The 26,625-nt window shown below is 37.4% G+C and overlaps 1 non-coding gene across 1 annotated transcript; it reads left to right on the plus strand.

The window, feature by feature from the left end:
* The first annotated feature begins 24,085 nt into the window (after positions 1-24,085).
* Positions 24,086-24,219, plus strand: LOC138988331 (small nucleolar RNA SNORA70). The gene has a single exon (XR_011464636.1). It is a non-coding gene; the product is annotated as a small nucleolar RNA SNORA70 (small nucleolar RNA).
* Positions 24,220-26,625: the final 2,406 nt, after the last annotated feature.

Below are 26,625 nucleotides of genomic sequence, written 5' to 3' on the forward strand. Positions count from 1 at the left end.
TATTTCTAAGGTTAATATATTTGCAAGAGATTTTCTGGGCACCCTTGAATTTGACTTGTTCCTCACCTGTAAAACATTGGTCACATATTGGTTGTGCATTTGAAAACATAAAGGGCAATTTGGTAATACCAGTATTTAAGACATGGCTGCATTTACCTTATAGTCTAAAAATGTTGTTTTCACACAAAATGCATATTCATTCAATTTATATGATAGTACTAAATAAATGTATGAGTTTCCTAATGAAGTTCAGTTTTTTCCCCTTCCTCCCTACAGAACCTAACCTAACCATAAACTGAAACTGTATAAAAAGTATCAAATAATATTGAGTTTCTAATGTTATTTTAAACAATTTTAAGGACTGAAAAAAGGACTTTACAACATTCATTTTCTCTTCTAAAGACTTATGCTTATCTTGTACATCATTCTTTACACAGATGTCCAAAGGGTTTGCTGAACTGAGAATCTCTGGTTTATGTTTTACATCTCCTGCTGTCAGCGAGCAGTATATGCACAGGTCACCTCTATGCACAGCATACAAAGGACTAAGCTCACAGTGGACACAGCGCCAGGCCCAGAGGAACATCACTGCAGGGTCCTACATGGATAGAGGTAAATGCAACATTATGGATATTTTTCACATATCTAAAACGTGAAACCCCCAGCTAAACCTAATAGATATTCAATTTATCAAAAGTTGGACTACTACACTCTTTCAACTTTCCATCTTTAGGTCATTTGCATATCAGTAATGCCTTTGCTTCCTGAATTTGCCGAAATTTCTTTCCTCTTGGCAAAATTTCCATTGCCTTGGATAGAACAATGGCAGTTTATCCTTTCTCTATTAATATTTCCACTAAACTAATCTTTAATATTTCTTGTTATATAGTTTGTATTTGCATTTGCTAAGGCTAGTTGTTAGGCTAGAATTATGTTAAAATGTGTGAGAATATTAAAGTATGGATGGATTGGAAGTTTAGCTGTAATATCTTAAGAGTGATTTCTTTCTGTATGCTAAACAAACTTTCATATATCTGCCGAAGAACTCAAGAGAACTCACTATTCAGCTTACCCCTTCAACCATTATTAAGCACCACATGAGAGACTCTGGTATTCCCAGACACCCTTTTTTAATTTGGATAGTTCTCCATATTTATTTAGGTTTATATAAATCAATAAGCATCCTACATGATTATTAACACATCTGGAACTCTGGAAGAAGCATTGCTTAGTATTCATATTTTGTGTTCTTATAAAGCACAGGGTATTTTCAAGCAATTTAAAAGCTGTCAGGGATGGTGAGTCACTGATCAAAATTTATTGAAAACTGAAGAACAGGAGAAGGTAAGAGAGCAAGAACTAAATGGAGAAAAGTGGTTTGTAGCCAAGAAATAAACTCGTATGCAGTATTTGCTGCTCATGTGCTCTAGAAAATTAGGTAGACTATAAATTATTGAATACATTTTCCAGAAACTACAGTAATAGAGAAACAAAGGAGACAGAAATTCTTCAGGAAGTTGAGAGGGCAATGATTACCACCTGGTACTCATTTGTTACCTTTAACCTGTCTCCCTAAGTTTGAAATTATACTTCAAAAGAATTGGCAAGAAAAAGACAAAATAGCAAGGAAATCAGAAAAATTATTTTGCTGAAGACAAGGTGGATGGAACTGATACTGGTGTGAATGAGAACTAATCACACACACACACATACATTAGATCCTACAAGTGGGATGCTTTGAGCTTAATGAGATCAGAATATTAATTCAGACCAGTTCAGAACATCAGGCATAAACTAGGATGACCCTATGCACCTGCAGAGAACAATCACCCTGCATAAATTATAAGCAAGTTCTCCAGCCTATTAACAGCACTAATTCAAATCAACCAAATCATTCACAGTTTTGCATCAAACTACCTTACAGACATATTTATTTCAAGGTAATTCATCATTGGAGAAGGAAATGGCATTATAGCATTTTTAAAATCAAATTTTGCTTCAAATCAAATATAACTGTATAGAACCATATCTCAGTGTTAATGTGGAACAAAAAAAAGCTTTCTCTCTGACCCCTAAATGCTCTCATCCTTACCTTTGCCTCTGTTTGTGTATAGTTTAATTTGTGCCACAGGAAAGACATGCTCTGATTTGCAATGACTTTAATAACCTATCTGTAGGCAAATTTTAAAAAGGAAGTACCTGCAGACACCTGCCAGGAGGTACATTTACAGCAAGGCGCAGACACATTCATCTGACATTACAATTTTGCAGGTTGTACTTCCAGTCGATGTGCTTCAGATTTTTTTTTTCATGTCTATTAGTCTGTACTTTTCAAAACTGAAAAACATGTCCTTGTTTTTGAACCAGATGCCTGATCCTTTTAGGTCCATACTATGTTTTTCCATCTCATCACTCTTTTCTTTTTACCTAAATCTACAATAGATATTTTCATTCTGTCTCTCTCTTCTGCTGTTCTTTCTACATCATGTAAAATGAGTTTTCAAGAAGATAACAGACAGTAGCCTCAACTGAATGTTTCCCCACAAACACATTTCATGTATAGTTTATTTTTCAGTTATCATATGCAAAGCTCTGCTTAACTTAAAAAATAAAAAATCTTTTAAATGAACCAACAAATATATTGAATATGTAAGTAGCCATCTGGATTTGGATAGCAATTTTGTAATAAATGGTAACCTATATCTTCTGCATTAAATAGGAGTGTGGTTAAATTAACCCCTGGTTCTTTTTGCCTAAGCATGAACTTTGCTGTCCCTTGGGATGCTGTTCCTCCCAATACAAACACTAGTTAGTTGGGTTCTTAGATAGAAAATTTAGACAAGACTATTATTTGGGAACAATTCAAACCACAAACAATGTTTGGCCATTCCCTGAATGTGCCATGCTGCTTTACATTACCATGGGTTTCTCTCTGCCTAAAGTTCAGTTCAGTAACTCAGTCATGTCTGACTGTTTGTGACTCCATAGACTGCAGCACCCCAGGCTTCCCTGTCCATGACCAACTCCTGGAGTTTACTCAAACTCATGTCCATTGAGTCTGTAATGCCATCCAGCCATCTCATCCTCTGCTGTCCCCTTCTCCTTCCGCCTTCAAGATTTCCCAGCATCAGGGTCTTTTCAAATGAGTCAGTTCTTTGCATCAGGTGGCCAAAGTATTGGAGTTTCAGTTTCAGCATCAGTCTTTCCAATGAATATTCAGGACTGATGTCCTTTAGGATTGACTGGTTGGATCGCCTTGCAGTCCAAGGTATTCTCAAGAGTCTTCTCCAACACCACAATTCAAAAGCATCAATTCTTGATAGGGATTGCATTGAATCTATAAATTGCTTTGGGTGGTATACTCATTTTCACTATATTGATTCTTCCAATCCATGAACAATCCCTATCAAGCTACCAACAGTATTCTTCACAGAGCTAGAACAAATAATTTCGCAATTTGTATGGAAATACAAAAACCTCGAATAGCCAAAGCTATCTTGAGAAAGAAGAATGGAACTGGAGGAATCAACCTACCTGACTTCAAGCTCTACTCAAAGCCACAGTTATCAAGACAGTATGGTACTGGCACAAAGACAGAAATATAGATCAATGGAACAAAATAGAAAGCCCAGAGATAAATCCATGCACATATGGACACCTTATCTTTGACAAAGGAGGCAAGAATATACAATGGATTAAAGACAATCTCTTTAACAAGTGATGCTGGGAAATCTTGTCAACCACTTGTAAAAGAATGAAACTAGAACACTTTCTAACACCATACACAAAAATAAACTCAAAATGGATTAAAGATCTAAACGTAAGAACAGAAACTATAAAACTCCTAGAGGAGAACATAGGCAAAACACTCTCTGACATACATCACAGCAGGATCCTCAATGACCCACCTCCCAGAATATTGGAAATAAAAGCAAAAATAAACAAATGGAACAAATAAAATAAAATAAATAAAACAAATAAAATAAAAATAAACAAATAAACAAATAAACTAATTAAACTTAAAAGCTTCTGCACAACAAAGGAAAGTATTAGCAAGGTGAAAAGGCAGCCTTCAGAATGGGAGAAAAAAATAGCAAATGAAGCAACTGACAAACAACTAATCTCAAAAATATACAAGCAACTCCTACAGCTCAATTCCAGAAAAATAAATGACCCAATCAAAAAAAATGGGCCAAAGAACTAAATAGACATTTCTCCAAAGAAGACATACAGATGGCTCACAAACACATTAAAAGATGCTCAACATCACTCATTATCAGAGAAATGCAAATCAAAACCACTATGAGGTACGATTTCACACCAGTCAGAATGGCTGTGATCCAAAAGTCTACAAATAATAAATGCTGGAGAGGGTGTGGAGAAAAGGGAACCCTCTTACACTGTTGGTGGGAATGCAAACTAGTACAGCTCTATGGAGAACCGTGTGGAGATTCCTTAAAAAATTGGAAACAAAACTACTTTATGATCCAGCAATCCCACTGCTGGGCATACACACTGAGGAAACCAGAAGGGAAAGATACACGTGTACCCCACTGTTCATCGCAGCACTGTTTATAATAGCCAGGACATGGAAGCAACCTAGATGTCCATCAGCAGATGAATGGATAAGAAAGCAGTGGTACATATACACAATGGAGTATTATTCAGCCATTAAAAAGAATACATTTGAATCAGTTCTAATGAGGTGGACGAAACTGGAGCCTATTATACAGAGTGAAGTAAGCCAGAAAGAAAAACACCAATACAGTATACTAACGCATATATATGGAATTTAGAAAGATGGTAACAATGACCCTGTGTACGAGACAGGAAAAGAGACACTAATGTATAGAACAGTCTTATGGACTCTGTGGGAGAGGGAGAGGGTGGGAAGATTTGGGAGAATGGCATTGAAGCATGTATAATATCATGTACGAAACGAGTCGCCAGTCCAGGTTCGATGCACGATACTGGATGCTTGGGGCTGGTGCACTGGGATGACCCAGAGGGATGGTATGGGGAGGGAGGAGGGAGGAGGGTTCAGGATGGGGAACACATGTATACCTGTGGCGGATTCATTTTGATATTTGGCAAAACTAACACAATACTGTAAAGTTTAAAAATAAAATAAAATTTTTTTTAAAAAAGCATCAGTTCTTTGGTGCACAGCTTTCTTATGGTCCAACTCTAACATCCCTACATAACTATTGGAAAAAGCATAGCTTTGACTAGATGGACCTTTGTTGGCAAAGTAATGTCTTTGCTTTTTAATATGCTGTCTAGGTTGGTCATAGTTTTTCTTCCAAGGAGCAAGCATCTTTTAATTCCATGGCTTTAGTCACCATCTGCAGTGATTTTAGAGCTCCGTGCCCCCTCCCCCCCAATAAAGTCTGCCACAGTTTCCATTGTTTCCCCATCTATTTGCCATGAAGTGATGGGACTGGTTGCCATAATCTTAGTTTTCTGAATGTTGAATTTTAAGCCAATGTTTCACTCTCCTCTTTCACTTTCATCAAGAGGCTCTTTACTTCTTCTTCACTTTCTGCCATAAGGATGGTGTCATCTGCATATCTGAGGTTATTGATATTTCTCCCGGCAATCTTGATTCCAGCTTGTGCTTCATCCAGACTGGCATTGGTCATGATGTACTCTGCATATAAGTTAAATAAGCAGGTTGACAATATACAGCCTTGACGTACTCCTTTCCCAATTTAGAATCAGTTGGTTGTTTCATGTCCAGTTCTAAGTGTTGCTTCTTGACCTGTGTACAAATTTCTCAGAAAGCAGGTCAGGTGGTCTGGTATTCCCATCTCTTTTTGAATTTTCCACTGTTTGTTGTGATCCACACAGTCAAAGGTTTTAGCATAGTCAATAAAGCAGAAATAGATGTTTATGGAACTCTCTTGCTTTCTTGAAGCTCCAACAGATGTTGGCAATTTAATCTCTGGTTCCTCTGCCTTTTCTAAATTCAGCTTGAACATCTGAAAGTTCACGATTCACACTCTGTTGAAGCCTGTCTAAAGGGATGCTCTCTTTTTCCTCAACTTCTTTAACTCTTTGCCAGCCTTTCAACCCAACCTAAATGATACTATAAAACAAGTTTTTTCACTGTTGTTTTGTTCATTTTCATTTCTCTTTTGGTAGAAAATACTTTTCTTCTCTTTTTTCCTAAACCCCATATGAAACACTCTTTCAGGAAAAGAAATTTCAGAGTTTAGGGCAATCGCCCTATACCTTAACCCCATAGACGAAACAAACTTTCCTCCATGGTGCTTACTCCTTCATCTCTTCTGAGCATCCTTTGACCCCAATAAAGTGGTCTGTCTTAAGTACTGTCTCTGTAATTTTTGCATTTAACTCTTTATTACACATATTGCTCTATACAGTATTAACTTTTACAATGAAAGTGCTACAGGGTCATTTCTTAACTCAGAGATTACATGAAATGATAGCATGTGTCTTCCAGTACATCTCACAATCCTTTATTATCTGTGCATATTTTTGTATGTCACCAATCTTCTTGCATATTATTGTTCAAATATAATGGTTGCTCATTAACTCTAAGATAACATTATTTATTCCATTTATAACAGTCATTGATAATTTAGACTTCCAGTGACAGAGTATGTACCTCATATTGAGGTATCCTCTAATTTGACCTTATTCACCTTTATCTTTTTCCTTTAGCCTCTCGTAAGATGCTCAATTATGTTAGGAAAATTCAAATTCCATTATAAGAAACTTTAAGAACCAGCACAAAACTCTTCTGAGAATTAAACAAGCTAACCAATGGGTGAGTTTTGGTAATTTTTTGTATATCAGGTTTGTCTCCTGATAATAATGAAATGGTAACTTAACATGATAATATTTCAATTAACACTAAGGAGAAACTAGGTGAGTAAAACCAACCCACTTTGTAAATATTCAACCTGGTGGAGCAATTAGTTAATCCAAGTACCAATTAGAGCTATAGAAAGAATAAATTGATCCTGCCGTGCCTAGTAGTCAGGCTCAGTGAATTTAACTCAAATGTATGAGTAGCATTGTAGTACCATGCTATTTCTGTTCAGTCAAATGAGAGAGACATGATGGAAATTGATTTAGCTAATTCAAGACCATACTCACCACATTTCCTGAAAATTAACATGTAGGCTTTTGTCAGTTAATTTAAAAAATACAAAAACAACATTAGTTTCAGCACCCTAGACTATAAGAATGTAGTCCTTTCTACAATTTGCCAGCTCTAATAAGGTATGAGAGACTGTAACTTTTAGCATCCCTTATAAATACAGAGCAAGTCCAGTTCCCCGGTATGCAAAATCATGCTAAATCTATACATTAAAGATTTTGCCAGAGAAAAAATATCAAGAATATAATAGTAATTAACTAGGATACAAAGTTACAGATTATCACATACCACATGTTACAACAAGAAATGGGTATTGTTATTATTCCTATTTAAAGATGAAACCGCCTGCAATGTGGGAGACTTGGGTTCTATTCCTGGGTTGGGAAGATCCCCTGGAGAAGGGAATGGCTACCCACTCCAGTATTCTGGCCTGGAGAATTCCATGGGCTGTATAGTCCATGGGATCGCAGAGTCATACGTGACTGAGCAACGTTCACTATTTAAAGATACAGAAGACTAAAGAATAGAGGATGTTTGCAGTTTGCAAAGGGAGTCATTCATAGAAGCAAGATTTTGTCACGGGTATTGGAGGCAGAGAATATACTCTTAAGACATAAGTCATAGCTTTTTCCACTTATGTGCCCCAATTTCCTCTGGCTCCAAACTTATATATTTGGACATGTGGGAATCACATCAATAAAATGAACTTTGTTTTGATTCAGGGCACTTAAAGAATAAACTAAAGGAATGCTGCCATGTTTCACTACTTTGCATTGATGGAAAGAATTTTCACCTCAATCAACATTCATTTCTATATTTAAAGCTGAGTATCATCATCAGACAGAGAAGGCAATGGCAACCCACTCCGGCACTCTTGCCTGGCAAATCCCATGGACAGAGGAGCCTGGTAGGCTGCAGTCCATGGAGTCCCTAGGAGTCCGACAAGACTGAGTGACTTCACTTTCACTTTCCTGCATTGGAGAAGGAAATGGCAACCCACTCCAGTGTTCTTGCCTGGAGAATGCCAGGGACAGGGGAGTCTGGTGGGCTGCCGTCTCTGGGGTCGCACAGAGTTGGACACAACTGAAGCAACTTAGCAGCAGCAGCAGCAGCAGCATCAGAACAGAAATCTGGGACCACTTTAATACTTGCTGTATCTTCTGTTAAGTTAAATGTTTCAACCCTCATACTCTAATGAAAGGAATACTAAACTGCTTTCTTAAAATCACTTTCAAAAATAAATCAGATCAGATCAGATCAGATCAGTCACTCAGTCGTGTCTGACTCTTTGCGACCCCATGAATCGCAGCACGCCTCCCTGTCCATCATCAACTCCCAGAGTTCACTCAGACCCACGTCCATCGAGTCAGTGATGCCATCCAGTCATCTCATCCTCTGTCGTCCCCTTCTCCTCCTGCCCTAAATCCCTCCCAGAATCAGAGTCTTTTCCAATGAGTCAACTCTTCGCATGGGGTGGCCAAAATACTGGAGTTTCAGCTTTAGCATCATTCCTTCCAAAGAAATCCCAGGGCTGATCTCCTTCAGAATGGACTGGTTGGATCTCCTTGCAGTCCAAGGGACTCTCAAGAGTCTTCTCCAACACCACAGTTCAAAAGCATCAATTCTTCGGTGCTCAGCCTTCTTCACAGTCCAACTCTCACATCCATACATGACCACAGGGAAAACCATAGCCTTGACTAAACGAACCTTTGTTGGCAAAGTAACGCCTCTGCTTTTGAATATGCTGTCTAGGTTGGTCATAACTTTCCTTCCAAGGAGTAAGTGTCTTTTAATTTCATGGCTGCAGTCACCATCTGTAGTGATTTTGGAGCCCAGAAAAATAAAGTCTGACACTGTTTCCCCACCTATTTCCCATGAAGTGATGGGACCGGATGCCATGATCTTCATTTTCTGAATGTTGAGCTTTAAGCCAACTTTTTTACTCTTCACTTTCACTTTCATCAAGAGGCTTTTTAGTTCCTCTTCACTTTCTGCCATAAGGGTGGTATCGTCTGCATATCTGAGGTTATTGATATTTCTCCCGGCAATCTTGATTCCAGCTTGTGTTTCTTCCAGTCCAGCATCTAGAATACTAGCATAGTTGATGATGTTAGTGATGAATGAAGCTTCCTGAGGAAATAACACATAAAGTTTACTTTTCCATAATTTGTTCATTGCTTTAAATTCCTGTACTGGGAAGAAAAGATGAATTCATCTTTTGAATGGAAATATATGTATGTATTTTCTATTGTATAATATATAACAAGATATGCTTAGTAATAAGCTACTTAAAATATTCAAAATACAAAGTCTTATTTTAAGTAAATTAGTTTACTTTATTCTAAATTGAGCCAATCTGTTTTTCAAAATTAAGCCAATGTTCTCTGAATTGGCTATCTCAACTTTCATGACATATGTTCTTACATAACAAAGAAAAGTACAATTTTGTGCAGAATCACACATACAATTTTTAAATAAGTATTTTTTGAAAGACAGTTAACATCTATTTGCTTCATATATATATTATAGGCTAGCAGTGAATCATGCCTAGAGCAGGGGTAATAGCACAAGGGCATTTAGAAACCTTTGCCAAGATTCTGTTAATCTGCTATTCCACATTCTTTCCTGAATTTTAACTAACCACATTAGCATATTTCTTTCCTTCAAAATAGTATTTCATAATGTCAACTGATCTTTTTCCAAAGGACTAATTTAGGCAAGTCAGTTTTTCTGATCTTTACCCTTTTGTTAAGAGCTATGGTTAAGCTTTCGTTGTTTGTTTTAATGTTGTTTGTTTGTTAATGATGTTGTTTAATGATGTTGTTTAATAGGTAGTGTATAAGTCACCTTAGGTCTTATAAGGGAAAGACATAAATCTTATATATGTGCCTTATCCCTAATTGACACTTACAATGAACAGAAAACTCAAGGTTGAATCCTCATTGAATTTTTTTTTCCTACACGTTTCCCTATGATTCACTGTACCTGTACAGCCGGAAATAAAACCTATCAGGTTCCAATAAAACTTGATGAGTTTTAGAACACATTCTACGACTACTGATTTAAGATATGCATTACACTGAGGTTATTATGACAGTCACTAAAAGCTGACTAAATCCATTTCCATAGAACTCAGTGTTTTAACAGACTTGTCAGTGCTTAACCAGATGCCATGGTCGGGCTTCCCTTATGGCTCAGCTGGTAAAGAAGCTGCCTGCAATGCGGGAGACCTGGGTGTGATCCCTGGATTGGGAAGATCCCCTGGAGAAGGGAAGGCTACCCACTCCAGTTTTCTGGCCTAGAGAATTCCATGGACTCTACAGTCCATGGGGTCACAGAGTCGGACACAACTGAGCCACTTTCTCTGACTGACTGACTGACGGTGAGCACCATCTGTGGGTTGACTTTGCAAGTATCATTTTTTCTGGCTGTTGAAGTAGAAAATTATTATCAACATTTCTGAAAAGTGGAAAATACTGAAGCGATAGCCTATCTAAAATTACAATGAGTGAAATAAGATATGATCAAAAGTATAATGGGATAAACATATTGCATTTCAAATTATTCACATTGTGTACTTTGAAATTTTAAAAGTTACACTACAGTTAGAAACAATTTTCTATTTCTCAGTTAACTTTAATGAAAAAAAAAAGTAACAAATAGTTTACCCATAATTTTATTTATTGATTTTATCAAATAGATATGAATACATATTTTGAGATTTTCACTTAAAGTTTACTTTTACCATATATAAAGATATCTACCCAGAACCACTCTCAAATGATCTAATATGAAGTTTTGTGGCAACATAATTTTAGAAGTAAGTTATTTATTCAAAACTACGAATTCTGGAATACTAAAAGCATCTGCCATGTAATAATATCCTTGTTGATAAAATGTTTCACGATAGTCACGCAGTCTGTTTTTAGTTGTTCGGTAAATGTGAATTTAACTCCTATTTTAAAAGAGATAAAGCATAGAGGGAAATGGAGTGAACAGAAAAAGAAGGAAGGGGATTGAGGGAAGAGGTGAAATGCTGTGATAGAAATAAAAAGAACAATAAGGAAGAAGATTGATCTGGCATACTTGGGTATAGAGAGAGTCCTGTCTACATTTGACACTGAATGGCAAGCATTTCTGATGATATTCCAACTGTTGGAAATTAGTGCTAATTTGACAGGTAAGTTTCACAAAGGCACGTGTGTGCGGGCACACGCATGCATGTGCATATTAGTCGCTGTCTTGTCTGACTCTTTGTGACCCCATGGACTATAGCCTGCCAAACTCCTCTGTCCATGGAATTCTCCAGGCAAGAATACTGGAGTGTGTTGCCATATCCTTCTCCAGGGGATCTTTCTGACCCAGGGATGGAACCCGGATCCCCCGCATTGTCTTTACCATCTGCCACCAGGGAAGCCCCTTCTCAATGGTGATCTAAAATTAAATTATCTCTTTGACTTATACCTGTAAATAACTACAGTGAAGCTTCTTCATTTTCTGGCCACAAAGAAGTCCCTGATTCAGTTGATATTCCACATTACTACTGGGAAACTCCTCCCAAAGATTTGGACCAACAATCCACCAATAGACTAACTTTTAGAAAAATTCATATTAGAACCTTATACAGGCATACTTTGTTTTATTGTGCCTACTTCTACTGTGCTTCACAGATAATATGCATGGGAATATGTGCATGCTCAAATAATGGTTAGCATTTTTTTTTTTTTTTAGGGATGAGTATCTATTTAATGGAAAAGGAAATGGAAACCCCCTCCAGTATTCTTGCCTGGAGAATCCCATGGACAGAGTAAGCCTGGTGGGCTATAGTCCATAGGATTGCAGAGTCGGACACGACTGAGGCAACTCAGCACACATCTATAATTAAGGTGTTTGCATTGTTTCCTTGGGCCTCCCAGGTGGCTCAGTGGTAAATAATCTGTCTGCCAATACAGGAGACACAGGAGACGGGAGTTCAATCCCTGGGTGAAGACAATCCCCTGGAGAAGGAAGTGGCAATCCATTCCAGTATTCTTGCCTAGAAAATTCCATAGGAGCCTGGTAGGGTACAGTCCAGGGGGTTGCAAAGAGTTGGATATACTGAGCGTGAGACAAGATGACAAATGTTTTCTTAAACATGATTCTATTGCACACTTATTGTTTACAGTGCAGTGTAAACATAACGTTTACATGCACTGAGAAATTAAAAAAAATTGTGTGAGTCACTTTATTGTGATGGTCTGTAACAAAACGTGTAATACCATTATGGTATACCTGTTCATTCTATATGTTTTACACACATGTTACATACTGTGGAAAAGAAAACAGAAAACTTTAAAGATACCTTGTTTTAATAGTATTTTAAATTTTGTAGTCTATATAAAATCACAGTATATAAAAAAGTATAATACATATAAAAATTTCATCATGTAAACAAAAACAAGTTATAATTCAGGAGTGCTGCTGCTGCTGCTAAGTCACTTCAGTGGTGTCCGACTCTGTGCGACCCCATAGATGGCAGCCCACTAGGCTCCTCTGTCCCTGGGATTCTCCAGGCAAGAATACTGGAGTGGGTTGCCATTGCCTTCTCTGATAATTCAGGAGTAGCTACAGTAAATAACGGTATTTATTTGAAAGTGTCAAAAGTCCTGAATATAAAGTATTCCCTTAATTTATTAGCTCATGTGATATCAAACAGCAAATAATATCTTAATACTTAGTGGCCACACACACAGCCCTTATAATCATACAAATTTATAATAAACATAGGTTAAAATATGTATTTTTGCTATTCTGTGTTCAGTCATATTTGTATCTTTCCTATCTCCTAGACTGTAGACCACAAGAGGCAAGAATACTGGAGTAGGTTGCCACTTCCTCCTGCAGGGGATCATCCTGACCCAGGGATCAAACTTGGGTGTCCCGCTTCTCCTGCACTGGCAAGCAGATTCTTTACCACTGCACCACCTGGTACTACATTACCAATATAAAAAGGAATATAAATAGTCTACAACTTTGGAGATTTACTTTTAAAGCCTAAAAGCTAAACTGCTTTAGGTATATCAAAAATCTAATAACTCAAATTAAAATTAGGATATTCTCTGTTGTAAAAAAAAAAAATGACCTAAGCTAACTATTTCCAACCAGGTCTATTGCTAATCCACAGTGCATTAGCATTATAGATATAATATCATCTATAACAACTTAAATATCATATTTTGCTTAAAATGTGTTAATCATATCAATGACTAGTGATTAGAACAGACAAGGCCAATAATTTCATGGCTCTGTGTTTTACTACAATCATATGTTTGCAGCCCTGAATTTTTTTTTCTTTTTAGTTTATTTTTTTATTAAAGGGTAATTACTTTACAGAATTTTGTTGTTTTCTGTCAAACCTCATCACGAATCAGCCATAAGTGTACATATATCCCCTCTCTCTTGAACCTCCCTCCTATCTCCCTCCCTATCCCACCCTCTAGGTTGATACAGAGCCCCTGTTTGAATTTCCTGAGACATACAGCAAATTCCCATTGACTATCTATTTTATATATGGTAATGTAAGTTTCCATGTTACTCTTTCCATATATCTCCCCCTCGCCCCCTCCTCTTGTCCATAAGTCTATTCTCTTTGTCTATTTCTCCATTGTTCCCCTGTAAATAAGTTCTTCAGTACAATTCTTCTAGATTCTGTATATATGTATTTCTTTCTGACTGACTTTACTCTGTATAATAGGTTCTAGGTTCATCCACCTCATCAGAACCGACTCATATGCATTCCTTTTTGTGGCTGAGTAATATTCCCTTACGTATATGTACCACAACTTCTTTATCCATTCATCTGTCAATGGACATGTAGGTTGCTTCCGTGTTCTAGCTATTGTAAATAGTGCAGCACTGAATTTTAAAAGCACAGGCATGTAACTAAGTTAAATAACATTCTATAAGCCAGATTTACTACCTGGTGATTCTCCACAGCTCTGGCCTTAAAACATTTTATTTTTTTTCTTCAAGGACTTCAAAGTTAATAAAGTGTATGTATCCTAATGGCACCATCTACACATTTTTCAATTGTGTTTGGTACTTTGTATAGCGGGCTTTCTGGTGGTCAGACAGTAAGGAATCTTACTTGCAATACAGGAGACTGGGGTTAAATCTCTGGACTGGGAAGATCCCTTTCAGGAAGAAATTGCAAGCCATTCCAGTATTCTTGCCTGTGGACAATCCCATGGCCAGAGGAACCTGGCAGGCTACGGTTTACAGAGTCGCCAAGAGTCAAACACAACTGAGTGACTAAATACAAACACACTTTGCATAGAACACTTTATTTTCAGTATTTATTTATATTATGTTTATCTTAATAAACAAACAACAATATAGCTATTTTCATAGTTGCTAAATCCCAAAGAAAGGCAATGCCAAAGAATGCTCAAACTACCACACAATTGCACTCATCTCACATGCTAGTAAAGTAATGCTCAAAATTCTCTAAGCCAGGCTTCAGCAATACGTGAACCATGAACTTCCTGATGTTCAAGCTGGTTTTAGAAAAGGCAGAGGAACCAGAGATCAAATTGCCAACATCCGCTGGATCATTGAAAAAGCAAGAGAGTGCCAGAAAAAACATCTATTTCTGCTTTATTGACTATGCCAAAGCCTTTGACTCTGTGGTTCACAATAAACTCTGGAAAATTTTTCAAGAGATGGGAATACCAGACCACCTGACCTGCCTCTTGAGATATCTGTATGCAGGTCAGGAAGCAACAGTTAGACCTGGACATGGAAAAACAGATTGGTTCCAAATAGGAAAAGGAGTTCGTCAAGGCTGTGTATTGTCACCTTGCTTATTTAACTTATATGCAGAGTACATCATGAGAAATGCTGGACTGGAAGAAACACAAACTAGAATAAAGATTGCTGGAAGAAATATCAATAACCTCAGATATGCAGATGACACCACCCTTATGGAAGAAAGTGAAGAGGAACTAAAAAGCCTCTTGATGAAAGTGAAAGTGAAGAGTGAAAAAGTTGGCTTAAAGCTCAACATTCAGAAAACAAAGATCATGGCATCCGGTCCCATCACTTCATGGGAAATAGATGGGGAAACAGTGGAAACAGTGTCAGACTTTATTTTTGGGGGCTTCAAAATCACTGCAGATGGTGACTGCAGCCATGAAATTAAAAGATGCTTACTCCTTAGAAGGAAAGTTATGACCAACCTAGACAGCATATTCAAAAGCAGATACATTACTTTGACAACAAAGGTTCGTCTAGTCAAGGCTATGGTTTTTTCTGTGGTCATGTATGGATATGAGAGTTGGACTGTGAAGAAGGCTGAGCACTGAAGAATTGATGCTTTTGAACTGTGGTGTTGGAGAAGACTCTTGAGAGTCCCTTGGACTGCAAGGAGATCCATCCAGTCCATTCCAAAGGAGATCAGCCCTGGGATTTCTTTAGAGGGAATGATGCTAAAGCTGAAATCCAGTACTTTGGCCACCCCATGCAAAGAGTTGACTCATTGGAAAAGACTCTAATGCTGGGAGGGATTGGGGGCAGGAGGAGAAGGGGATGACAGAGGATGAGATGGCTGGATGGCATCACTGACTCGATGGACGTGAGTCTGAGTGAACTCCGGGAGTTGGTGATGGACAGGGAAGCCTGGCATGCTGCAATTCATGGGGTCTCAAACAGTTGGACATGACTGAGCGACTGAACTAAACTGAAAGTCTTCTTTTAAAATAAGAAGACATGAGATTTTTACATATAAATACACATAATATGGAGGGGGAGAGAGAGAAAGAGAAAAAGGAGAGAGGAGAGATGATAGAAGCAAAACCAACATTTCCTGTCTCTCTCACAAATACACACACAAACTTGGATAGTACACTTGTAGCAATTCCCATTTCAAGCTTCTTAATATGAGAATGTGGAGGAGATATAAAAAATTGAATTTTTTTCTTCAAGACCAAATACAAGAGATATAGCTTTGAATTTACAAAAGTTTGCCTATGAATTAGTAAAAATAAACATGAACATACATGCTTAGACAAGATTGAAATCAGTGCAGATACTCTCTCTTTGGCATTAACGGATGCTGTAAACTGTAAAAATAAATATCAATTTTTATACTTGTATTCAAATCACAGTTAATATATATGAATTACATTATTAGACCTATTTATTAATGCCAGACTGAACAGAACCTACATGTCACTATCAAATATCCATGTTTGACAACTTTTGAGATTTATGACACCACAGAGAATGAAATCATTACTAATTATCCCAAGTATGCCTCTCTTTTGCTTCTTCATAATTAATAAACGTATAACCAAAAATTAAACTTTAACAGAAAATGTGTATCATGATTTGAGCAAAATTTATCAAAAACCTATTTCAACTTTGTTTTCCTATGACCTCCTCTAGATAATCCCAAATTCAAGATTATCTTAGGACAATGTAGCCTATAATATTTGCCAAAATGCAGGGCTGATAGAATTGCTCTTCTTTTCCTCTGCTCACCTTTTAGTCTGTTCTCACACTAATAACTAATTCTTTTGCCTGTTGAGCAGCTGTTTTTCTCATACATTGGCATATAATTATCTAGGTACATTATTGCTCTGTGGGTTCAGATATGAGATATTTATGTTAAAATAGTTACTGAAACTATATTTCTTTATTTTGCATTATGAATAAACATATCTTTATTTTATAATCATATATGCAGACAAACATTTATTTTGTTAGTGCTAGTCACTGAGTCATGTCTGACTCTTTGAGACCCCATGGACTTTAGTCCTCCAGGCTCCTGTGTCCATGGAATTATCCAGGCAAGAACACTGGATTGGGTTGCCATTCCTTTCTCCAGGGGATCTTCCCGACCCAGGAATTGAACCCTCATCCCTTGCATCTCCTGCATTGGCAGGTAGATTCTTTACCACTGTGCTACCTAGGAAGCCCACTTTTTTTGCTAGCTAGACACTATGCTAATTATTTCTTTAAATTCTCCCCTAGAAGTCATTGTCATTGACAGATGAGAAAACAATAGCTTATTAAAATCAAGTTCATATCATTTAAGTGTCAGAGTGGGGTTTTAAGTATCAACATCAGATATAAAATGACACAGATATGTGTGATGGAAATGTCCTAACTTTATTCTTTCATTGGAAATGTCATACATTAAGAAAGCCTCCCTCCCCCACCCCAACTTTGTACATATATTAGCAATGCCTTTTTCTTCCCTTTATCCCACCCCAACCCTCAGAGAAGCAGTGTGAGATTAAAGAAAGACCATGCACACTTTGCTTTCAGACAAATAAGAGTGGCAATTCTCTCTCCATAAGTACTACTTAGGACTTAGAAGTGTTAATGTCCCTGCTTTGTAAAATGGGATTAAAAATGTTTGAATACCTTTTATGGAGACTGAAAATAATCTATATGATGGTTACAGTATAAGGCACACTGTAAATGCAACAGATATAGTATTTATGAAAACTTCTAATGCTGTCTACATGCTGAACCATCCAAAACAAATTCCACGTCTATGGAAATCCCTTGCATGTGTTTTAGTTCATGATGGAAGTATCAGAGGGAGAAAGAGATAGTGTATTCCCAAAGAAGAAGTTTGGATAAAAATAATTAACTTCCAGAGACATGGAAATGCATGCACTCTAAAATGTAGAATTAAAACCTCTAACCTCTGAAAAAAAATTATAAAAGGCCAGTATGATTGGATTTCTTGTTGTTATAGTTGTTTCGGGGGATCTTTCTGATTCAGGGATGGAACCCATGTCTCTTACATCTCCTGCATTGGCAGGTGGGTTCTTTACCACTAACACCACCTGAGAAGCCCCATGAGATCTCTGCCTCTTGTTTGACCGTGTGCTCAGCTACTCAGTCATGTCAGACTCTTCGTGAAACCATGGACTGTAACCCACCAGGCTCTTATGTCCGTACGATTTTCCAGGCAAGAATGCTGGAGTGGGTTGCCATTTCCTTCTCCATGTGATCTTCCCAACCCAGGGACCCAACCTGAGTTTCCTGATCTCCTGCATTGGGAGGCAGATTCTTTATCACTGAACCACTTGGGAAGTCCTGAGCTGAGACAAAGTCAACCTGTAGATTGCAAGTGACCACAAACAACAGCTTGTTTTCTCTCACTAGTTGAATAACAACTGCCAGGTCTTCAAATTGAACAGTTCGTGTTACTTATTTACTCATTTTTTGTAAGTCTATTTATCAAAAACTGGTTCAATTCTTTAAAACTTATGACTTAGAAAATCATGTGTGCAACCCTCATGACAGGGCACTCATGTATTTCCAGATGGATAAATGGTGCTTTTTTGATCTGCTTTATTTTTTTTTTCTAATATCAATAATCACTTTATTTTTTTTTACTTTATTTTTTTATTTTATTTTATTTTTAAACTTTACATAATTGGATTAGTTTTGCCAAATATCAAAATGAATCCGCCACAGGTATACATGTGTTCCCCATCCCGAACCCTCCTCCCTCCTCCCTCCCCATACCCTCCCTCTGGGCCGTCCTAGTGCACCAGCCCCAAGCACCCAGCATCGTGCATCGAACCTGGACTGGCAACGCGTTTCCTACATGATATTTTACATGTTTCATTGCCATTCTCCCAAATCTTCCCACCCTCTCCCTCTCCCACAGAGCCCATAAGACTGTTCTATACATCAGTGTCTCTTTTGCTGTCTCGTACACTGGGTTATTGTTACCCTCTTTCTAAATTCCATATATATGTGTTAGTATACTGTATTTATGTTTTTCCCTCTGGCTTACTTCACTCTGTATAATAGGCTCCAGTTTCATCCACCTCATTAGAACTGATTCAAATGTATTCTTTTTAATGGCTGAGTAATACTCCATTGTGTATATGTACCACTGCTTTCTTATCCATTCATCTGCTGATGGGCATCTAGGTTGCTTCCATGTCTTGGCTATTATAAACAGTGCTGCGATGAACATTGGGGTACACGTGTCTCTTTCCCTTCTGGTTTCCTCAGTGTGTATGCCCAGCAGTGGGGTTGCTGGATCATAAGGCAGTTCTATTTCCAGTTTTTTAAGGAATCTCCACACTGTTCTCCAGAGTGGCTGTACTAGTTTGCATTCCCACCAACAGTGTAAGAGGGTTCCCTTTTCTCCACAGCCTCTCCAGCATTTATTATTTGTAGACTTTTGGATTGCAGCCATTCTGACTGGTGTGAAATGGTACCTCATAGTGGTTTTGATTTGCATTTCTCTGATAATGAGTGATGTTGAGCATCTTTTCATGTGTTTGTTAGCCATCTGTATGTCTTCTTTGGAGAAATGTCTATTTAGTTCTTTGGCCCATTTTTTGATTGGGTTGTTTATTTTTCTGGAGTTGAGCTGACACTAATAATGAGAAAACAGAAAGAGAAATTAAGGAAACAATTCCATTCACCATTGCAACAGAAAGAATAAAATACTTAGGAATATATCTACCTAAAGAAACTAAAGACCTATATATAGAAAACTATAAAACACTGGTGAAAGAAATCAAAGAGGACACTAATAGATGGAGAAATATACCATGTTCATGGATTGGAAGAATCAATATAGTGAAAATGAGTATACTACCCAAAGCAATTTATAGATTCAACGCAATCCCTATCAACCTACCAACAGTATTCTTCACAGAGCTAAAACAAATAATTTCACAATTTGTATGGAAATACAAAAAACCTCGAATAGCCAAAGCGATCTTGAGAAAGAAGAATGGAACTGGAGGAATCAACCTACCTGACTTCAGGCTCTACTACAAAGCCACAGTTATCAAGACAGTATGGTACTGGCACAAAGACAGAAATATTGATCAATGGAATAAAATAGAAAGCCCAGAGATAAATCCACGCACATATGGACACCTTATCTTTGACAAAGGAGGAAAGAATATACAATGGATTAAAGACAATCTCTTTAACAAGTGATGCTGGGAAATCTGGTCAACCACTTGTAAAAGAATGAAACTGGACCACTTTCTAACACCATACACAAAAATAAACTCAAAATGGATTAAAGATCTAAATGTAAGACCAGAAACTATAAAACTCCTAGAGGAGAACATAGGCAAAACACTCTCCGACATACATCACAGCAGGATCCTCTATGACCCACCTCCCAGAATATTGGAAATAAAAGCAAAAATAAACAAATGGGACCTAATTAACCTTAAAAGCTTCTGCACATCAAAGGAAACTATTAGCAAGGTGAAAAGACAGCCTTCAGAATGGGAGAAAATAATAGCAAATGAAGCAACCGACAAACAACTGATCTGCTTTATAAGATCAACTAATGGAGAGATTTCTCCTCATTCTGGTTTTGCAGATTACATGACTATATTCTCTGGGGCCTGAATGGTCAAATCAAATATTGGAATAGCAATCATACATGAATTACTAGCTAGTTGCAGAGTCTTATGGTAGACTCTATAACACTATAATAAGATTTTAAATCACTCTAAGAAACTATAATGACATCAGAATCAATGACTTCTAGCCTGTTGGACCACTATGATCCTGATTCATTTTGGGCATCAGCAAATACTTCAATATTAATGCATTCTTTGATACTCAAAGGAAAATAAAAATAAGCTCAGTATTAAACATTATTTTATATCTCTTGATTATTTTTCTTTATTTTTAAGGAAGATCATAACATGAAGCCATGTGTGAAACCCTGGAGCTGGTGTATTAAGCTAATAACATACATATTATGGGGTTTCCCTGATGGCTCAGTGATAAAGAATCCACCTGCCAAGCTGAAGACACAGGTTAGTTCCCTGGGTTGAGATCCCCTGGAGAAGCAAACGGCAACCCATTCCAGTACACCTGCCTGGGAAATCTTATGGACAGAAGAGTTCATGGGGTTGCAAAGAGTCAGATAGGACTTGGTGACTAGACAACAACAATGCAGATTATGCAGTTTGACCCACTAAGTAAGGTGGCACAAGCCAGAAGCAGGAGTAAGGGTTGAAGTGGGGGTGGGGATGCAGCATGTAACTCCCTGAGCATTAGAAGGAGTGTCCACTTTGGGGAAGAGAAAATCCTGGGGCCTGTTTTGATTGAAACATGAAATTTCCACACAATGGAAGTAAGGTCACAAATGCATCACTTTCCAGAAGGGGAGGTGTGATGAACCTGGGAAGGGCAGTACTCTGTCTGAGATCATCAGCCAGCAGGAAACAGATTACTTATAAGGTGGCTGGAGTCAAAGTTACTAATATTTGGGGGATTCAACACTGAGTGGTCACTTTAGGTGATGCCCCAGGTAAAGCAAACTAGGTAACTGTAGAAGAATCCTAAACTCAGATCTTTATCTAAATGTCCACACTCTGGGTGTGAGCAGAGTTGTCATACTGTAACATGCCTAGGCAGCAACTCAAAAAATGGTTTTCTCCTTGGAGAAGCATTATATGGCAACAATCCTAGATAAATCTGGGAATGTGTGATTCACTCTTAATTGTTCACCTCTTTATCGCCAAGTTGCCACTAGCTACCTGTTTTACTCATGGCAGTGCACACAGGTCAATCCCAGTCTCCCAGTTCATCTCAACCCCTCTCCACCCCTGTCTCCACTTGTCCATTCTCTATGTCTGTGTCGCTATTCCTTCCCTGCAAATAGGTTCATCTGTACCATTTTTCTAGATTCCACAAATATGTGCTAATATACAATATTTGTTTTTCTCTATTTCAGAAGGAATGACCTGTAGGCTCATTCCATGTGTCCTGATGAAAGCAATATTACTGTTACATTTCTAGTCCTAAAATATATTTGGTGGGGACTGTTGGAAGTGGGCCCAAACACAGTTAGGGATGTTGCATATAAAACAATAGAGTTGCTTTATTTACTTATTTTTTAATTTTTTTACTAATCATATTCATGGTTATTAACAGCTAATTAGCTGTAATATCTACTGATAAAATATTCCAAAACAAATTACATGTAATTTTTTATGATTTCCCTAAGATTCAGCCACATCCCAGCTTATTAACAAAAAGTTTATGAAATCTACCTATAAAAATGAGAAAAGTGATTGTTCCCAATATATCTCACAAAGATGATACAATAATTAATAATTTAATGATTATGTGTCAGCTAACTCTGAGGAGGATATGGGGGATTTTCTTCTCTTTAGATCTTTAACTTGAAAATCAAAACTTATCATACCAATGTTCTTATCAATGATGGTAATCGTTTAATGCATCTCTACCTTCCTTTTTTTTCTATTTCTTGTGAACTTTCAAATCCCAATTATTGCAATTCAGGAAAGGGGCTCTGGCATTTTCATATCCTGACAAATTGAAATGAACAATTAAGAGTTTCTGTTCAGTTCAGTTCAGAGGACCTATTAGAGGACCTAAGTTCAAATGTTTCATTAACATGAATAATACTTTGTTAAGTTATATTTACAGTTTAGTTTATGTATATGCATCAGTCTGGTTTTATCTTCAGAGATGATTTTAAAATTATTTGAAGTGTTCACTAAGTATTTTTTCTGGAAGAATATAGTTTCTCTGGAAGAATATAGTTTACATGAGTGGATATATTGCTGTCTGGACAATGTGAAGGAAAAACAACACTTCTTGTGACTCCACGTGTGACTCTTCAAATGTAGAGTATAGGAGGTGCAAACAGCAGTAAGTGCTGCCAGAGAGGACCCAAGGAGATAGCAAGCAAACCTGTAGGATAAAAAACTTGAATGTACATTTCCCTAAAGTACTGGTAGATATGTGGCTCAGTGATTTACAGCAATATAATGTATGCAAAGAAAATAAACAAGATTTTTATGTCAAAGCACAACTTGAGGTCGTATTCCCTGATCACTGTCCTACTATATGTTTTACTGAGCATATATATACAACTTCTGACAGTGGGAGGGGGTCTAACATATTAAAAATGAGTATAATCTTGACAGAGCACATGAGACGATTCATTTCTGAGTATTCCATTACCTACTCTGACAGCCTCACAGCTCTGTTGGGAAATAAAGTATAACATTAGGTTACTAAGCAACTCTTCAGCTTTCTTAAAAGTCTGTCTTGGAACTCACTTGTTTATCCTAATTGACTCTATCCGTGTCATCTTGAACATAAATGGGACATCATGTTTAGAAATGCACTGAATCTCTACTTTCAGCTAACATGTCTTGCTACCTCTGCATATCTAAATCAAGGACCGGCAATATAAATGTCATATTCAAAGCAAATTTTTGTCTTCCTCTTGAGTTTCATTGAAAAAAATATACATATGTTGGATTAAGTTAGTGTCTGAAGTAATCTACACACTGTCAGAAAACAACATGAAAGAATGAAGAGTGACTCTCTTTTATTTTTTTACTTTTATACAGAATAAAGTTTTAATTAGCCAGTCAAACTTATCCCCAGTTTATCCCTACAATATAATACATCAGATTTAATAGCAAGTCTGTCTCACAGCATGGCAGCCACGTTGACATTTCCTCAGTCACTAAAACTTTGAGCAAGATAGTGTCTCATCCAATCCTGAAATATCAGTGATAAATGCATGAATATGTCACACTTTATGAGGAACAAAATTGTCTTTTGTTATCTTTGATTTCTCTTTGGTTTATATCAGAGGTGAATATAATAAAATCACAAGCATTTTATAATTCTGTGTATTTTCTCATGAAACCATTTACTCTCCTCTCAATTTTAGAGTAGTTAACACTTTAATTCTGTTACATGAAGTATTTTGTATTTTGATGACGGTCAAAGATGTAGTCAAAATTGACAGGGTTGTTTTTTTAAATTCTGAATATTTCTGCTGAGTTTCAACTTTGGAATTGCTGGATTATTTTCTGTTTACTTACAATATGACCAGTACAGAATCCCTTATAAGAGTCACTTCACCAGTAGCCACTTTACAATAACTGCTGATATAAAAAGCATATTTATTTGCAGCCAATTAAGCCAACTGTGCTTTTTCCCCATGGGGGCCCAGTGTGCAATGGCTGCAAACAGCAGCATCCTAGGTAGGGTTTGCAACCTATTGCCTGTACAGGTTGCCCTACAGTATCTTAAAGACAACTCTTTCTAGTGGGCATTCTTGACTGGTCTGCTGTCCCCAGTCTAGACTCCAGACAGGTATTTGCCATGCCTTTGGAAAGCCCCAGGGCACAGTGGCCAGGAGCCACATTGACCAAGTCATAATGTCCATCCACACCAAGCTGCAGAACAAGGCGCATGTGATTGAGCCTTCCAGCAGGGACAAGTTCAAGTTCCCTAGCAGTCAGAAGATGCACATCTCTAAGAAGTGGGGATTTACTAAGTTTAATGAGGATGAATTTGAAAACGTGGTAGCAGAAAATCTGCTCCTCCGAGATAGCTGTGGGGTCAAGTACATCCCTAACTGTGGTCCCCAGGACAAATGGCAGGCCCTGCACTCATGAGATCGTCAGTGCCAGCCCCTCGTTAACCATGCTCACCAATAAATCCTACTTCTTATTAAAAAAAAAAAAAGCATGTTTAACTATTCAATTAATTGGAAGAATCATAGTAATAATATATAATGTATATAGTAATATACAAGTGCCATTTTAAACTAAAAATATCTTTAGAAGTAAAATTTATTTACTGGATCAGAATACTGCAGTGATTATCAGTATTGAATGGCTTAAATACTCATATAGAGATGTGTGTGAAAATTATCCATGGAATTACAGAAAGGGTAAACACAAGCAGACTCTTGCCCACAGTAGTCCTGACATAGTCAATGTGCAATAAATGAAGTTTCAACTCTTTATATGAAATATTGTACCAGCACACATTGTAACATAACACAGATTAGGACATGGTTATTTTATTACAGGAAAACTCACACAACCATAGATGTGGCAAAAGAATGATAGTTAATAAAGTAAGATATTGAAAATCACGTAAGATAACAAAAATAATATACTGGGAGGATAAATGGTTTTAGCCAACAATTCTTTCCTATTAGAAACCAGCCTAATCATTGTTGGACCTATTTTGTTCTGCTCCTAGTTAGGGAGAACTGAACGAAAAACATCCCTCCTGACTCCTGATATATTGAAAGGAAGCTGATGAAATTTAAAGTAAAAAAAAAAAATCACTACAAAGTCTATAGACGAAGACAAAATGACTACTTCTTAACACTTCACCAATAAATCATATCCATTAGCAGATCTTACAGTGTTTGCTTTAAGCAAAGAAAAGAAAACAAAATCCCCAAGTCACAACTGCTTTTTATACTCTGAACTAAGACTCCACCTCTCAAATGTGATCTCTAACAAAACATTTGGCAGCCTATGGTTTTTAGTGGCTTCGAGCAATATAAATCAATAAAAGAGTTCCATCTAATGATCAAATTGCAGCCATAGATTGATGTAGCCTGAAGTGAACTCTGATTCAATGCTGGTACACTGAAGAAAATTTTCTATTCACTATGAAAGCAGAAAATCCTTGCATTTCCCAAATGTTTTCTCAGTCTTGAAATTATCTTTCTTCAGTATACATTTCCTAGGGAATACAGTTCAATATTTTGTTACAAGAAAACTTAGCCTAAATCTGAAGACAGAGAGCATAAATTAAAATATAAATCTGAAAAAAAAAAATATATAAATCTGCTGCGTGCTAAGTTGGTTCAATAGTATCTGACTTTTTGTGACCCTGTGGGCTGTAGCTCACCAGGTTCCTTTGTTCATGGGATTCTCCAAGTAAGAATACTTTTGAGTTGTTGTGCCCTCATCCAGGAGATCTTCCAAACCTGGGGTTCAAATTTGTGTCTCTTATGTCTCCTGCATTGGTGGGCAGGTTCTTTATCACTAGTAGGACCTGGGAAGCTCCATAATCTGCTATCTTAGGAATTAAAGTTAAGGGTCAATAAAAATTGCAAATCAGTGGAATTGTTTACAGATTGTTTCATTTTGACCATTCAGATATTTGATAATAAAGGCTGCTCCTTTTTATTTCCTTAGTATAAATGTCAGTTCAGTTCAGTTCAGTCGCTCAGTCATGTCCAACTCTTTGTGACCCCATGAATCGCAGCACACCAGGCCTCCTTGACCATCACCAGCTCTGGGAGTTCACCCAAACTCATGTGCATTGAGTCAGTGATGCCATCCAGCCATCTCATCCTCTGTCGTCCCCTTCTCCTCCTGCCCCCAATCCCTCCCAGCATCAGAGTCTTTTCCAATGAGTCAACTCTTTGCATGAGGTGGCCAAAGTATTGGAGTTTCAGCTTCAACATCAGTCCTTCCAATGAACACCCAGGACTGGTCTCCTTTATAATGGATTGGTTGGATCTCCTTGCAGTCCAAGGGACTCTCAAGAGTCTTCTCCAATACCACAGTTCAAAAGCATCAATTCTTTGGGGCTCAGCCTTCTTCACAGTCCAACTCTCACATCCATACATGACCACTGCAAAAACCATAGCCTTGACTAGACGGACCTTTGTTGGCAAAGTAATGTCTCTG

This window comes from Bos mutus, chromosome 6 (genome assembly GCF_027580195.1).
Source record: "Bos mutus isolate GX-2022 chromosome 6, NWIPB_WYAK_1.1, whole genome shotgun sequence".
Classification (NCBI taxonomy): domain Eukaryota; kingdom Metazoa; phylum Chordata; class Mammalia; order Artiodactyla; family Bovidae; genus Bos; species Bos mutus.